The 13,736-nt window shown below is 34.4% G+C and overlaps 1 protein-coding gene across 2 annotated transcripts in view; it reads left to right on the plus strand.

The window, feature by feature from the left end:
* LOC108757073 (two pore potassium channel protein sup-9) overlaps positions 1 to 13,736 on the plus strand; it is an 83,558-nt gene that overhangs the window by 39,682 nt on the left and 30,140 nt on the right. The gene's annotated exons all lie outside the window — the stretch shown is intronic.

Below are 13,736 nucleotides of genomic sequence, written 5' to 3' on the forward strand. Positions count from 1 at the left end.
TTTAGTTATATATTTATTAATTTAATTATTTGAATTTATCCGATTGACTTACATGTTTGAAGAGGAGTAATTATTTGAAACATTTTTTTATATATTTTTAACATTTTTTTTAGTATTAAATTTTATAAATGTCAATTTGTCAATTTGTTTAATTAATGATTACAGAAAAAATATATTTATAAAAAATTTTGTATTGAAACATATCAGATATGACGCATGGGTTTGAATTCAATTTTGTTAAATATATATGATAATTATATCCTTTTTTCTCTCTCTCTTTCATTTGTCTTCTATTAAAAACGTGCTTTAAATGCCCTTTGTGACATTGCATATTGACCTATATACGTACATACATGAAATAAATACACGTGATGACGTGAGACGATGTTTAGGTCGAGAATTTGTTTGACTGTCGGGGCGACAGTTTTTCCCCCTAGTTTGATATAACATTTTCATCCATTTCCCTTGTGTCTCGATATCATCTGGTTGGATTTACCGACGAAATCGAATCCACTGAAATGACGCAGTCGAGGTATAAGCCGTCATCCGTCGCCGAGATCCACTAGATTGTCGCGAAGGTACGAACCGCACATGATCTCTCGCGAGAAAATCCAGAATTTTGCCTTCATCCTTTACGTACCAATCCTCTTTACATGGAATACGCTTTCCATGATCTTATAAATGATGTTCGATAGAATTTCTAGAAATAACTGTTAGTCGCCAATTTAACTAGGATTTGACTGACAAGAGCATAGTAATATCAGTAATTATCTTAATTTTACATTCTTTGTTGTGTAATAAAGTTTAAAATATATTAGCGAGACGGAGATATAAAAATAAAAAGATAAAAAAAAGTTGCTGCAAAAAAATTGTATTTCGTCCTTTGGAGAGTCACGTTAATGTAACTATGTGACTTTTTTATTTGAATACATTTAGTTATATATGAGACGGACATGTAAAGTGTGTATATGTAAATTAATACGTCACCACACACATGATGAGAATTTCCCTATTTTTTTAGATCTTTTATTACTTATAATTAGTATGTCATACATTTCTTTTTAAATTGAAAAATATATAATTCTTTACATTATAATTACATTTGTTCCGTATTTTTTAAGATTTTGCCTTTAAATCTATTCGTTTTTTTAGAATTTAGATTTGATTATCGGATATTTTTATGCAGTTATATTTCCCGAAAAATGTAGAAAACAGAGATACAATTAGATGTTTATTGATTAAATAAGGAAAGAGATTATATTAAATATTAGGTACTTTCCAGACAAATGATAATTGGATATAGGAAAGTAAAATTGTCTCTTGGCTCCACTTGGTTAGAAGAAATATATGTATCTCGGTTACATATCTAGGGAATGAAATGTCTGTTTCATCTTTAACATGATATGGATCGGTCTTTTGAGACTCGATTTTGGCATGCCACTTCTTTTCTAACCAACGATCCTTGATTCTCTCTCTCTCTCTCTCTCTTTCTCTGTCTCTGTTTCTTTCTCTCTTTTTCTCTCTTAAATTGATCGACTTGATGAACGATTTCATAGTCCTCTCGGTCACCCCTTGGGGCATCCTTTCACTTTTACCCCACGATCGATCCGTCCTACGCCCCTATGTATGGCTATTTGCGGGGCCCGCGTGCGGGACAGAAAAGAAGAATCTCTATGTGCACGTGTGCACTACTCCGTGACATTTCAAAGTTCATAGTTCACTATAGAAATGCTGACGAATGATATTAATTTTTGAATAATAAATGATTGAATTTAATAATTAATTTAATAAATAGATCGATTTCAAATAGTAAATAAACTATTTCCGGAAGGGAGAAGAGAAAGAGAGAATTTTATTTTATTAACACGCTGTTGAGATTCTTTGAGTTTAAAGTATTGTATTTATTGAATTGTTGATATTTTCATAACAGCATTTAAAATAGTATCTCTGTATTTTGAAATATAATATAATCGCTGTATGTACCAATTTTATGGTTTTCATAAGAGAACAATAGATATTTTTGGTGGAGAGATGGACAATGTTTGAAGCTTGTTCCGCGTGATGCTTGATGCAATTATATCGCATTTGCATATTTGCATTTTATTCAGTTAATCTCAGTTTCATATATGGTGATGCCATTTTGCTAGCAGTTTGCATGGTAGAAAATAAAAAATAATCCTTTTGTGATCTTTTTGAAAGGAAATATTTGTAAAATGTCGATCACACGATATCCACAATAAACTGTTGTTTTTTTTTTTTTTTTTTTTACGGAATTGCATAACTACAATTAAAGATCATAGAATATTTATTTCGATCGCTTTAATTTAAACGTATATCGGATCATCATCATCATCACCGCTTTTACCATCGATCATTTGAAATCTCCGTATTCAAGAGCATCAAATAACAACCGCCATTAAAAGTGTCGATACGCAATTTCCTGCGAAAACACGTCGCCGATGCCGGCGCCGCGCGTTAGGAAAATCGGCGAGGAAATATCGGAAAATGTCGACGAGGTCGGCAGGCGAGGTGTAGGCGAAGAGGCAGGACAGCGGAATGGAAGGACGTTCGTTCCAGGAGCACTTCTCCCGTCCGTCGTGACCGCATGGAAGGCAAAGAAAAAAAAAAGATGCCTATTTATAAACCATTAGCGGAGAATGAAGTTTAATCAGGCTCACGACACCCCTCGCTCTGCCTCTATTTATTGCTTCTCGGTTGATCAATACATTAAATGTTAGGATATCGTTATCGCTGTCTCGTTTGAGTCGGAGAAGATTTTGGTTGATTGCTGATTAAAACTTTTCCCCTATACGCGAATTCCGCTGGTAACCTTTTATTTTATTTTATTTTATTTTTTTTTTAATAGTGCGTCCTTGCAATTATTTGTCCTTCTTTTTCTGTTTCTTTCTCTTTGATTTTTCCGTCGCATATTAATCCAAGAATATAGGTTCCACGCACTAGTTCTCTCAATAAACGATTAGTATTTATTTACTGTATGTAGTTTTTCTAGTCACAAAACATGCTTGATATTTATTTCTAAACGTGGATATTTTGGGGTGACTATCTTGGTCCCATCCTATAAACTCTCTGTAGTTATTTAAAAGAAGGGAGAGGAATGCCAGAGGTCCATGATTTACCGCTAAATATACCTGACACTTTCCCCATAACGAGAGAGCACATTCTATGTATCAGACAAGTAAAATTCCAAAATAACTGTACAAATAAATTCTTGGTTAACTAAGATAATTTTAAAACTGTAATTGAGATTAAAATACTTTCGAGGGAGATTCATTTGTAGCTTACGCAATGGAAATTAATAATATAAATGGTTCGACGATACAATTAAAGACAATTGAGACAATATAAATGTTTTATCTTTTATATTATTTCATAATTATTTATAAATAAGTGAATATATTTCTGTTTTACCTTACTTTTTCCATAACAATATGAGTTATATTTAAATTACGTTTTATCATTATGTCACGTTATACTATATTTGTATTTGATCCAGCTCTGTACCACCGTTTAATTTATATTTAGACATACTAGCGTGATAGAGAATAGTGCTCCCTGTTAGTTTCAATTAGGATCAACCTCATGTATTATGTGCGTTACACATAAACAGAAATATATACCAAAGTAGGGATAGTTTTAGCACGATGGGTTCATTTGCATAACGAATTAAATAGGGAAAACAGCATGCGTGATACTAGAACTGTATAGGGTGGGGGTAGAATCTCGCGTTATATGATATTATAAGTGATATGATATTATCTAATTAAAATATAGATAAAGATCTAAATGAAAATGTTTTAGTAACGTAAATATAGAATTATGACATGATTTCTTTGCCATAAGCAATTGCAATAGAATAAACTTTTTTTCAAAATAGCTGCTAAATAATGCAATTTTATCCTTTATTTAGAGGGTACATACACTAAACATACACAAGAGAGTACACCTAAATAAAACATTAATGCAAAGATTAGAGAGAAATAATTAATGTCTATCTTTTTTCTTTCTACTATATATTATGAAATATATATTATGTTTTACATTTTTACGGCTAATTAATATATCAGGCCTTTTCTTGACATTCGACGTGACTCACGAAAAGGGCGAGGCAATCACGCGAGTCTATATTTCTCATATATTCATAAATGTAAACAAGAGAACGTCCTACATCACACCTACATCATGTCTATTCGTTTGCTAAATGAATGACTGATCATTATCGTTAATATTAACGTCAACGATGCAGTGTGCTTTCAATGTATGCGTTTTCTATTGGATTCAATTCAAATAGAATACGTTAAATTTAATATACGATATTTTTTATGAAAATGGTACAAAGTTAAAATTGTACCAAGCTAAATATCTTTTCCAATGAAATCACCGAAAAAAAAAAAAACCAAAATAAATGTATAAGAGTTTATTAAAGTTTCTATGGATGGGGGCAGTTTCTAGATGGACTTTGGCGGAATATAATTTAATAATAGATACGACTAAAAGAAGCTTTCCGAAGTTGCAGCAGACAAAAACATATTGTACCCGTGCAACCACTCGCCTTAACACTGACACGGCTGACGTTTCCGAAAGACTCTCCACAAACTCAAAGAAAATAGAATGGCGCTCAATAGAAGCATGAGAAAGGCGGGGAGCAGTTTTCGCTATGGAGACAATGTATCGACGTAAGAGTCCTCAAGCGGTACATAAAACTCACATCGTAGAGAGGGAATTATTTCCACTTAGCCGGTCCCTGCATAAATGAGCTCATGCGAAACTGTCCGTGGTCGCAAGAACGGAAGCGCGGTATATCGCGCAAACCGCTTTCACGAAACTCGGACGCTGCAAAAACCTGATCTCACGGCTGACGTAGCTCGAATCGCATCCTACCCAGCAACAGCGGCATCGTATGATTACAGCCCGCGCCCCACGCGAAAGGTCTAGAAATTCCTTATAAAAACTTTCTTAAGAGCATTATCTAACACGTCAGATCTAAATCTCACTTTCGCAACAAACCGATAGAAATTAAGCGGATAACGTGGCATAGCCCAACGTGGATCACTGAGTGTTTTTCGTGACTGGACATAGGTGCCGGGGCGTTCCTTTATTATAAATGTATATTTTTACAGTACGACTGGAAGTGAGATTTTTAGACACTTGTTTATTTGGATTTTTTTTTCAATTTCGTTCCGGGGTCCTACATCATACGACGCTTTGTGTTGTGATGTAGGAGTGTGCGTTTTAAAAAATTAAGTAAAACCTAGGTGTGATCTTAATAAAAATAAACGTGTGTCATCCCAGGATGAACGAATCGGGATTTGCAAACTAAGAATCTAAGAATATTGGCATAATGAACAGCCACTGGCAGTCCTGACGTTAAGACGTCGAGGGTAAAGAATGTATTTTCAGTAGCAGTGCGTGGATCCGCAACAGAAACGGCGGTAGCGGCTGGATCACGAGGGTATGGGTGGGAGTGGTTATATATTTAGCTATAAACTTTTATACAGCGGAATGGTACACCGACCGCCCCTCATGGCCGCTACCACCACCGCCGCCGCCGCCGCCGCCGCCGCCGCCGCAGCTCATGCGGGGCTCCGCGGCGGCGGTAGCGTTGGTGGGGACGACCGAGGTTCTATTTATAGAAACGGCGACCTATATATAGCCCGTCGCGGGCTATGCATAGCTTCAACTCACCCGGCCCAGTCACACCCCCTGTTCCCCGCCGACCGCCAACCCCCGACGTCGCGAGCGCACCGTTCCGCACTGCGAACGTTTGCGAGTGGGATCGTGGGTGCGCGGGGTTGTTGCGGGGTTGGGGGGTTGCGGGGGCCACCGTACGGCATGGAGGTGTTGTACGCGGTGCAGGCAGGTTCAATGAAACCAGGCCACACCATCCCCTCCGCGCAGGGCGCGCGCGACTTCTCGTACGTAGAAACGCATCCCCCATTCAGCTCCCCCGTTCTCAAGGCACGTCCGTGCGCGCGAGACCGACGGATGCGACGGCGTTTCCGTTGCGGCTCCAGCAGCGTCCACCAAATGTCCGCATCCTCGTATGACTGTAATCGGGATCGCTCTGATTTTCGGGAAAGAAAGAAAGATCTGTTTCGTTCCTCTCGTAGTTTGTTCCGGAGATATAAATGTTCTGAATAAGAGAGAAAGGTGATCAGAAACGTTAATAACAGTTTTTCAGTACAAAATGTAGCTATTTGTGTTGAGAGATAGAAAAAAAAAAAAAAGAATTTAGTTTAGAGTCTGTGTGTATTGTTTGTAGTTCATAATTACTAAATCTTCTCCTCGTTGTATATCAGTTTGCATTATTGGTACAATGATTAGATAAATTTTAGTGATTAATGATTAGATTAATTTTAATAACGAAGGAAATAATGCCTCTTTATTACCGCAGTTATTAGTCCTACCTTTGTTCTTTCATATATTTTTTATATATATTTTTATCCCCTTTATTTTAAACAGCAATGTTTTTTTATATACACACATGAGTAAATATTATTGGGAATAAGGTATAAAGAGACTCTTCTCTCTCTATTTTCCGCTTTATACTTGAACTCTTAAAAAAGACATCTTATATTAAGTACCTTCCCTTCCCTCTTCCATTTGCAAGAAGCTTCCCCGCTACTTATATCCAAGCGTCCTTTGCCGCGTTAAAACAAACGTGCGACATCGCCGATAACGCCTCCAAAGTATGCGTTATAGCACGTGCTGCAATTATATCAGAATGTTCTCAAGTGTTCTTAGTAAATACGTAAAACGAAGGTATGCATCCGTAATTTTTACAGACATTTCGCGATTGGCTCGTCGTCCGACATTAAGAGATTTGTTTATATATTTTTATTACCCAACGTATCTCCGTGCACCATTCCCGCTCGTAAATTACAATCGCGATTTATGTGCGGTATAAGAGGCGTATATATATATATATATATATGTGTGTGTGTGTGTGTGTGTGTGTGTGTATAAGGCAGGAGCGAAAACGCGAATGTTCGTAAAGCGCTCTTAACGGCATCGTTAAGTCGACGAGGTAGACTTAATATCCAGTCGGAAGATGACCAGATGATCCAGGCGTTGCCTTAATGCGACAATAAACGCTACGATATAAAATAAATTTGAGCGGATAATTGTCTTACAACACTTCCAAGTTGTGCATTAAAATTGCGTATAATAATAACACGCGAACGGATATTAATGAACTTTGAGTACCTCGATAATTTCTAATTAATTTTCCGAGAGGGCAAAGGCCAACATTTCTTATTGATTTAGTTTAAGAGGATTTTTATACTCATAGTCAGTAATGTTAGATGTACAAATGCATGTGTCACGATCTCTCTGTGAGATCTCTTTGCTCGATGGAGCGAATTATCCGATATAGATCTACGTAAGAAACGTAAATGCCGGTAAGCACACCATCGTTAATTATATTGTATTGCATCGCGTCTCTGCGGTTTTCGTCACAACAGCGCGTATCTTACCGAGAGATTAGTTAGGATATACCATTAATTTTGATACCTAATAACGTTATTAATAACCTTTGATAGCTAATTACGTTTATCCATTGTGTCTGCAGACAAACGACTGTACATTAATCCAAATTAGATGAGATATTTAAAACTATCTCTGAAGTTAATTATTTATTTATGTTTTTCTCCACCAGCTCTTATGTTATAGGCAGGATTGTAACTTAATGTTGTCGAATAAGTCGTTGAACATTATTTTCACTGTTGAATGTTATTGAAAAATAGTTCTGTATGAGATAAACTAACAATCGATAGGTGTAATTTTTTTCGGCATTATTAATTTTTTTAAATATATTAAAAATATTTTGGAGACTGTGATATTTTTTCCAAATATGTAAATACTTAAATCGAAGTGATTTTTTTAAATTTTCTAAAATTATAATTATAAAGTCCTTTATTTATAATTAACAAATTAATAGATCACGTTAAATTTCTAAGGAAAGGGATCGAAGACCATGAAAAAGTTCGCGCGTCATTGCATTAAGTGATCTGACTTCACATTTTTATACATCTAAATGTTGGCTTGTAGTCCTCCACGACTGTATGACCTCTGAACTACGAGATTGCTATGTTCACGAGATTCTTATTGTTAAATGACATTGACACCCTCGGTTGTAGATAAATTCCCAGCGTTTTAGTTTTAGTATTTTAGTTTCAGAATTATCCGAATCTATTATTTTTCGAAAGCATATCGGAAAAAAAGCAGCTATTACAAGAACCGCGAGTTTGCGTTAATGGGCAATCGCCCATCGAGTTAATCTTCCCTGTAATGAATTCCAGGAAGCGCGATTACCCTCGGTACCGGAGCGAATCGCTTTCAGATCGGCCGATTAAAATCCCCTGTGTCGTTGTTATGCCCAACGCAATCACTTTCAGCCGATACACGCGATTTTGACCGGATGCAGTTAATCGGGATCACAATGTATATGAATAATCCATATCAAATTGGGCCGTCATAATATTCAGTTTTTTTATTCTCTTCAAATCTTATTTTTTTTTTTTACATGCATGTATAAAAAACTTTTATTTTACATAAAATTTCCATGCCGTACTAAGAGAAAAATTTTTGGTATTTGTAACTATAATTACATATTACTATAATTATGACTATGATTATTATAGTATTAATAGTAACAACTATATGTATAATTTTATCAACCAATATTTAGTTGGCAACCGAAAATGACTATAATTATAGTTATAACAAAAAAAAAATAGTGAATTTGATCTACCATAAAAAATGATAACTATAATATATAGTCATTTAAATAATTTTTTAAATTATTTATACCGTAATTTTCACTATTTTTTTTAGTTATAATAACTATAATTACCGTCATTTTTGGTTGTCAACTATAGTTGATAGATCCAAAAGGTTTTTTTCTCAGTGCACCTTGCAAATGGTATTTTTCGAGATGAATGTACAAACTTTATTGATGGGGGATATCGTTAGTCTTTTAAACACATTAAATGATTTTACTTTACATTTTTATACATCCGAATGTTTTAAATCTTGCATTTTCCGTGACTTTTGAAATTACGAATGCTTTTAATATACTTTGATTTTAATTAATTCATATATCTCATCCACCAGTCAGTTTAGCGCATTTACATTTCATACAGTCCATTTGACATAGCCTGTAATTAGTCGATAATTGGCACACGTATCCTGTACATGTAATAAACGTAAGCTGATAGATTGACGGCGAGGCCAATAAGATCTTGGAAGCCCTTTCTCACGCAAGAGCGGTTATAATAGTTAAAGGTCTTGATTCCCCGAGGAAATCTGTAGCATTTTGCGGCAAATACCACGGCAAATTATTGTCCATCGACGCGATCACTTACGCGTTAGACGATTGCGATCGTACTATAATGGCCACGGCGTCCTGACAGAGCTCGGAGGTAATCTCTGAAATGCGGCGAATGGGATGAGACTGAACTAATTACACAATATACCGCACGTTGTTCATAAAACAATGACGAGTTTACGAAAATGTTATTCTATGATATTCTATAATAACATTCCGCGATGTATTGTGTCACATGCTACTTTCGCTGATTTAAAAGCTCTTAGCGTGAATTCCCGTTACGCGTATTTGACACGACGATAAAGCCGAGATGTAATGCTTCATCTCATGCGTGCGTGCGTGCGTGCGTGCGTGCGTGCGTGCGTATGTATTGTCAAGCGTGTACCGGACATATGCACGTAAATGTCATTGCATAAATACATAACTGGCACTGGGACGATAGCCGGAACGGACGTTACGTAGAGCCGTACGCGCGCATGCATATGCATCGCCACCGCGATTAATTGGACACGATCGACTTGTATTTCGGTTATCTTCGTTCTGGCTGGCGTGCCATCTCACCCTGAGAAATCAAATCAAATCAAATTGCATTTCGCGAATCATCACCGCGCCTCTTTTCCTTGAATACACCGATTGCCAATTCCCCTCGTATATCACGACGCATGGCATAAATTTGCCTTTCGGTACGTTTTAGAAATTGAAAACACGAAAGACATTTTATTTTATGGTAATGCTGCGTTTGTGAAGAATACTAGTGAAGAATATAAGTAAACTTCCTGTTGTGTAATTATCAAAAACGCAATTATTGATAACATAAGACGTTTTACCTTCACAAGCCGTTTAATTTTCAGAATTTTTTAAATTTTATTTTAATTCCCTCTTTTTTTATATCTATACAGTATACAGACTATACAGTATAACTACGTTATTTCTATTGTTTCCCGATTGCATTTAATTACATCCATTATTCAATTTAATAATACGATTATTGTACATAACATGATTTATAAGAATAATTATTATATTGGTAATTTTATATCAATAAATATTTACAATGAATTATGTATAATGTAATTATTTGCCTAAAACTACGTGTATTGCAATTACTATTTTAACCGCAGAAGAATATAAGTAAACTCCCTGTTGTGTAAGTTATTTTAAATATTGCTAATTAACGCCTTTTCATTTCTCTCTCTCTCTCTCTCTCTCTCTCTCTCTCTCTCCGTCTTCTCTTTTTCTTTCTATATAACTTCCTTCTTATACAATTTTGTTGCTTAAAGGCAACTGCTCGGAATACTGCAAACGCGAACACGGAACACGTTCATGCAAATGCACATAAACACATACCAACGCGAACCGTGAGTTAATTCGACAAGCCAGGATCGATAGCGAATTCAAGTCCGTTTAATACAGGAGATAACGGCGTTCTCTATATGCCAACCTCTTTATCTGTCTTGTTTCATTCACCAATCGCTATTTACCTATTCTGTCCTATTTGTGTGAAGGAAGCTAGCTTGTGTGTGCACGCCTCAGTATTCAATTCATTTCAGAACGCCTTGATCATATTACGTGCTCGTATCTCGTTATTCATCATCTCGCGATAGGTAGATGAATATTAATTGTTTAAGCTCCAGAGCGATATTAGAGTGAAGCAGTTTATTATTTTAAGCTTTTCGTATTGCGCCTTCACAAAAATTGCGACTCTAAGCGACAAGCGAGGGAACAAATCCAAAGCATCACTCTGGAAAACTTTCTTAATTATTCTAGCACAATTCTAACATTAACTTAATCAATATATTAATAATTATGGAAGAAATATTATTTCTTTCAAACAATTAAAAGATTATTTTTAATTGTTTTGATTAAAAATTATTACTATTTCCAGTCTATTGTAAGATACCTTATTATTTAACTTTTTTTCTTATAAAATTCGCAATACCAAGCAGAAATTGCTTAAAAAATGGTATCTACGTTAAAAATATGTGAGAAGAAAAAATCACACAATTGTTTCTATTCTTTTTTAAGATTGTAATCTCTAAAGGATTATATTGTTCGAAGACTATATAGTTTAAAAGTTCAAAAAGTTGTAATTATAATTAAAATTAAGAAAATTGTTTAATATACACCTCAATATCCTGACGACTAAATGTTAATTGTTAAATTCTTAACATAATACAAATCATTTTATTTTTTAATCTTTATTTGTAAATTTAATTAAAATTGTGATAATTTTATAGAGCAAAAGAACAATTTTATTTACGTTTTATTAAATTTTAATAAATGTTACAACGCACAAATTGATCTTGTAACGTAAAACATAATAACACAAAATAAGAGAATTAATATCAAATAAATAGATCATACAAGATAATCGCTTAAACATTATTTTTCGCAAACTCATTTTTTTATTATTCATTATGTTAATAGCTTATTCATAAGTTAGTATAGATTATCGGATACTTTTTTCTTTTATTTATAAGTAAACATCTTTCACACGTGAAATTATATTAAATTTTTCAAAATTACAAACTGGTTTTTTTTTATTTTATTAAAGACTATTTCTTATCCTGCTCTACTCATTTAACGAGTACAACAACAAGAGATATTGCAGACATTTGTTTGTCGTTATTTCTCGCGTGACTTTCTATCTCGTTTCGCGTCGACAAAATCGTTTGGATGTTTAACGAGTATATGGGTTGAAGAGCTTACAGACACTTCGAAACAATTAACGAGTACGCTCGTATTACATGCACGGTGAACAGCTGCACATCACGTAATACATATGTCAACACGTGTACATCCATTAATCAGCGAACTGCAGAAATCGTATGTAATAACAAAACTGACAGAGATTTTACAAAATCATTGAGGCGTTATTATCGAATAATCTCTTGAGGCGATTTTAGGTTGTGCATTTATTTTATAAGCGATAGTATTATAAATAATTAGCTTATTAGCATATTATTAAGCCTGTTATTTAAAAAAATGATCATTTTATTAGAAAATGAAAATAAAAATGATTTTTTAATTAGAGTAACGAGTATCTGTTTTGTTAATATTAATTAAAGACATATAACAGTGTTAAAATCATACATAATTTATATTAATTATGATTGTTGAAATAATTACAATCTCTATAATTCTCTTATTTATGTGATAATAAGAATATATTATGATAGAAATAAAAACTATTTTAACTTTTTTTAAAATTATATAAACTATACGTTTTATATATTTTTTTGAAAACGTAAGAATTTTTTAACGATAATATGCGGTACAAAATATGATATATAATAATTGAAAAGATATTATTCTTTTTTTTAATTTTATTTTATCAATTTTTCTTTCAAAATTACATTATACATTATTCTAATTTTATTGTATAGTACAATCATTGTATTTAAGTTTTTTTATATATATCACAATCGCGTACATATTAAAATATTTTGATCTTCTTTAAACTAAATTATGATATCATATAATGTTATTTATTCTTATTTATTTAAAATACACACAGACGGTGTAAGAAAAGTATGATAATATGTTAAAAATTGGTCGGTTTAGTAGTTCAAATGTATAAAATTGCGATATAAATATTTCATCATAGCACGATTTCTTGAGAGGTCTCGTGTGAATAAACGAGATTTTGCCATCGAGAAATCCATCTTGCAAAATGCATTTTTAACGCGCGGCATCAATCCTATGCCGTAGCGATTGCGCCATGTTCCGCACATTTAGAGAGCAGATCTCGGGCCAGATGTGCAGATTCGCTATCGTATGGCAGTGGTTGTGCGAATGAGTGACGCAGCGAGGTAGCTCGCAATAGTGGTAGTAATATTAGCACGACTGGGGAAGAGTGAGGCTCAAGCGCAGGAGAGAAGTCCGTACGGCCGCTTCGGCGATGCAGCCAATTCCAAGCATGGTGGGTCGTGTGCCGCAATGCGGCTGCACGTTATCACACCATCGAGTTTCATCTCCTACGTGCTCTTTCTCATTTTTATATGTTACCACGGCCACCATGAATGGCCGCCGAATTAGGCCGCGGAAATCGTTTCCGTTTTTTACGGTGGCTCATTAGTTTTGCCCGGAGGCCTCTCTCGTCTGTCGACGAGAGGTTGCCATGCAACCATAGTCGCGTACAGTTTCCGAACGGGTTGCATAGCAATGGCAAGATGCACAGAGACGTCAAGCGGTTTTCCTTCGGAATGGGAAACTCGAATTAAGGACGAGATTAGAAAAAAATGACGATAACGACAAGTTATTACCAATATTTTATTTAGAAACGATTAAAGATTAAGAAATTCTATATTTCTTTTTTATATTAAATTATATATATATATATATATATATATATATATATATACATGTCTATTTATATAATTTATTTTTA

This window comes from Trachymyrmex septentrionalis, unplaced genomic scaffold (genome assembly GCF_001594115.1).
Source record: "Trachymyrmex septentrionalis isolate Tsep2-gDNA-1 unplaced genomic scaffold, Tsep1.0 scaffold131, whole genome shotgun sequence".
Taxonomy (NCBI): domain Eukaryota; kingdom Metazoa; phylum Arthropoda; class Insecta; order Hymenoptera; family Formicidae; genus Trachymyrmex; species Trachymyrmex septentrionalis.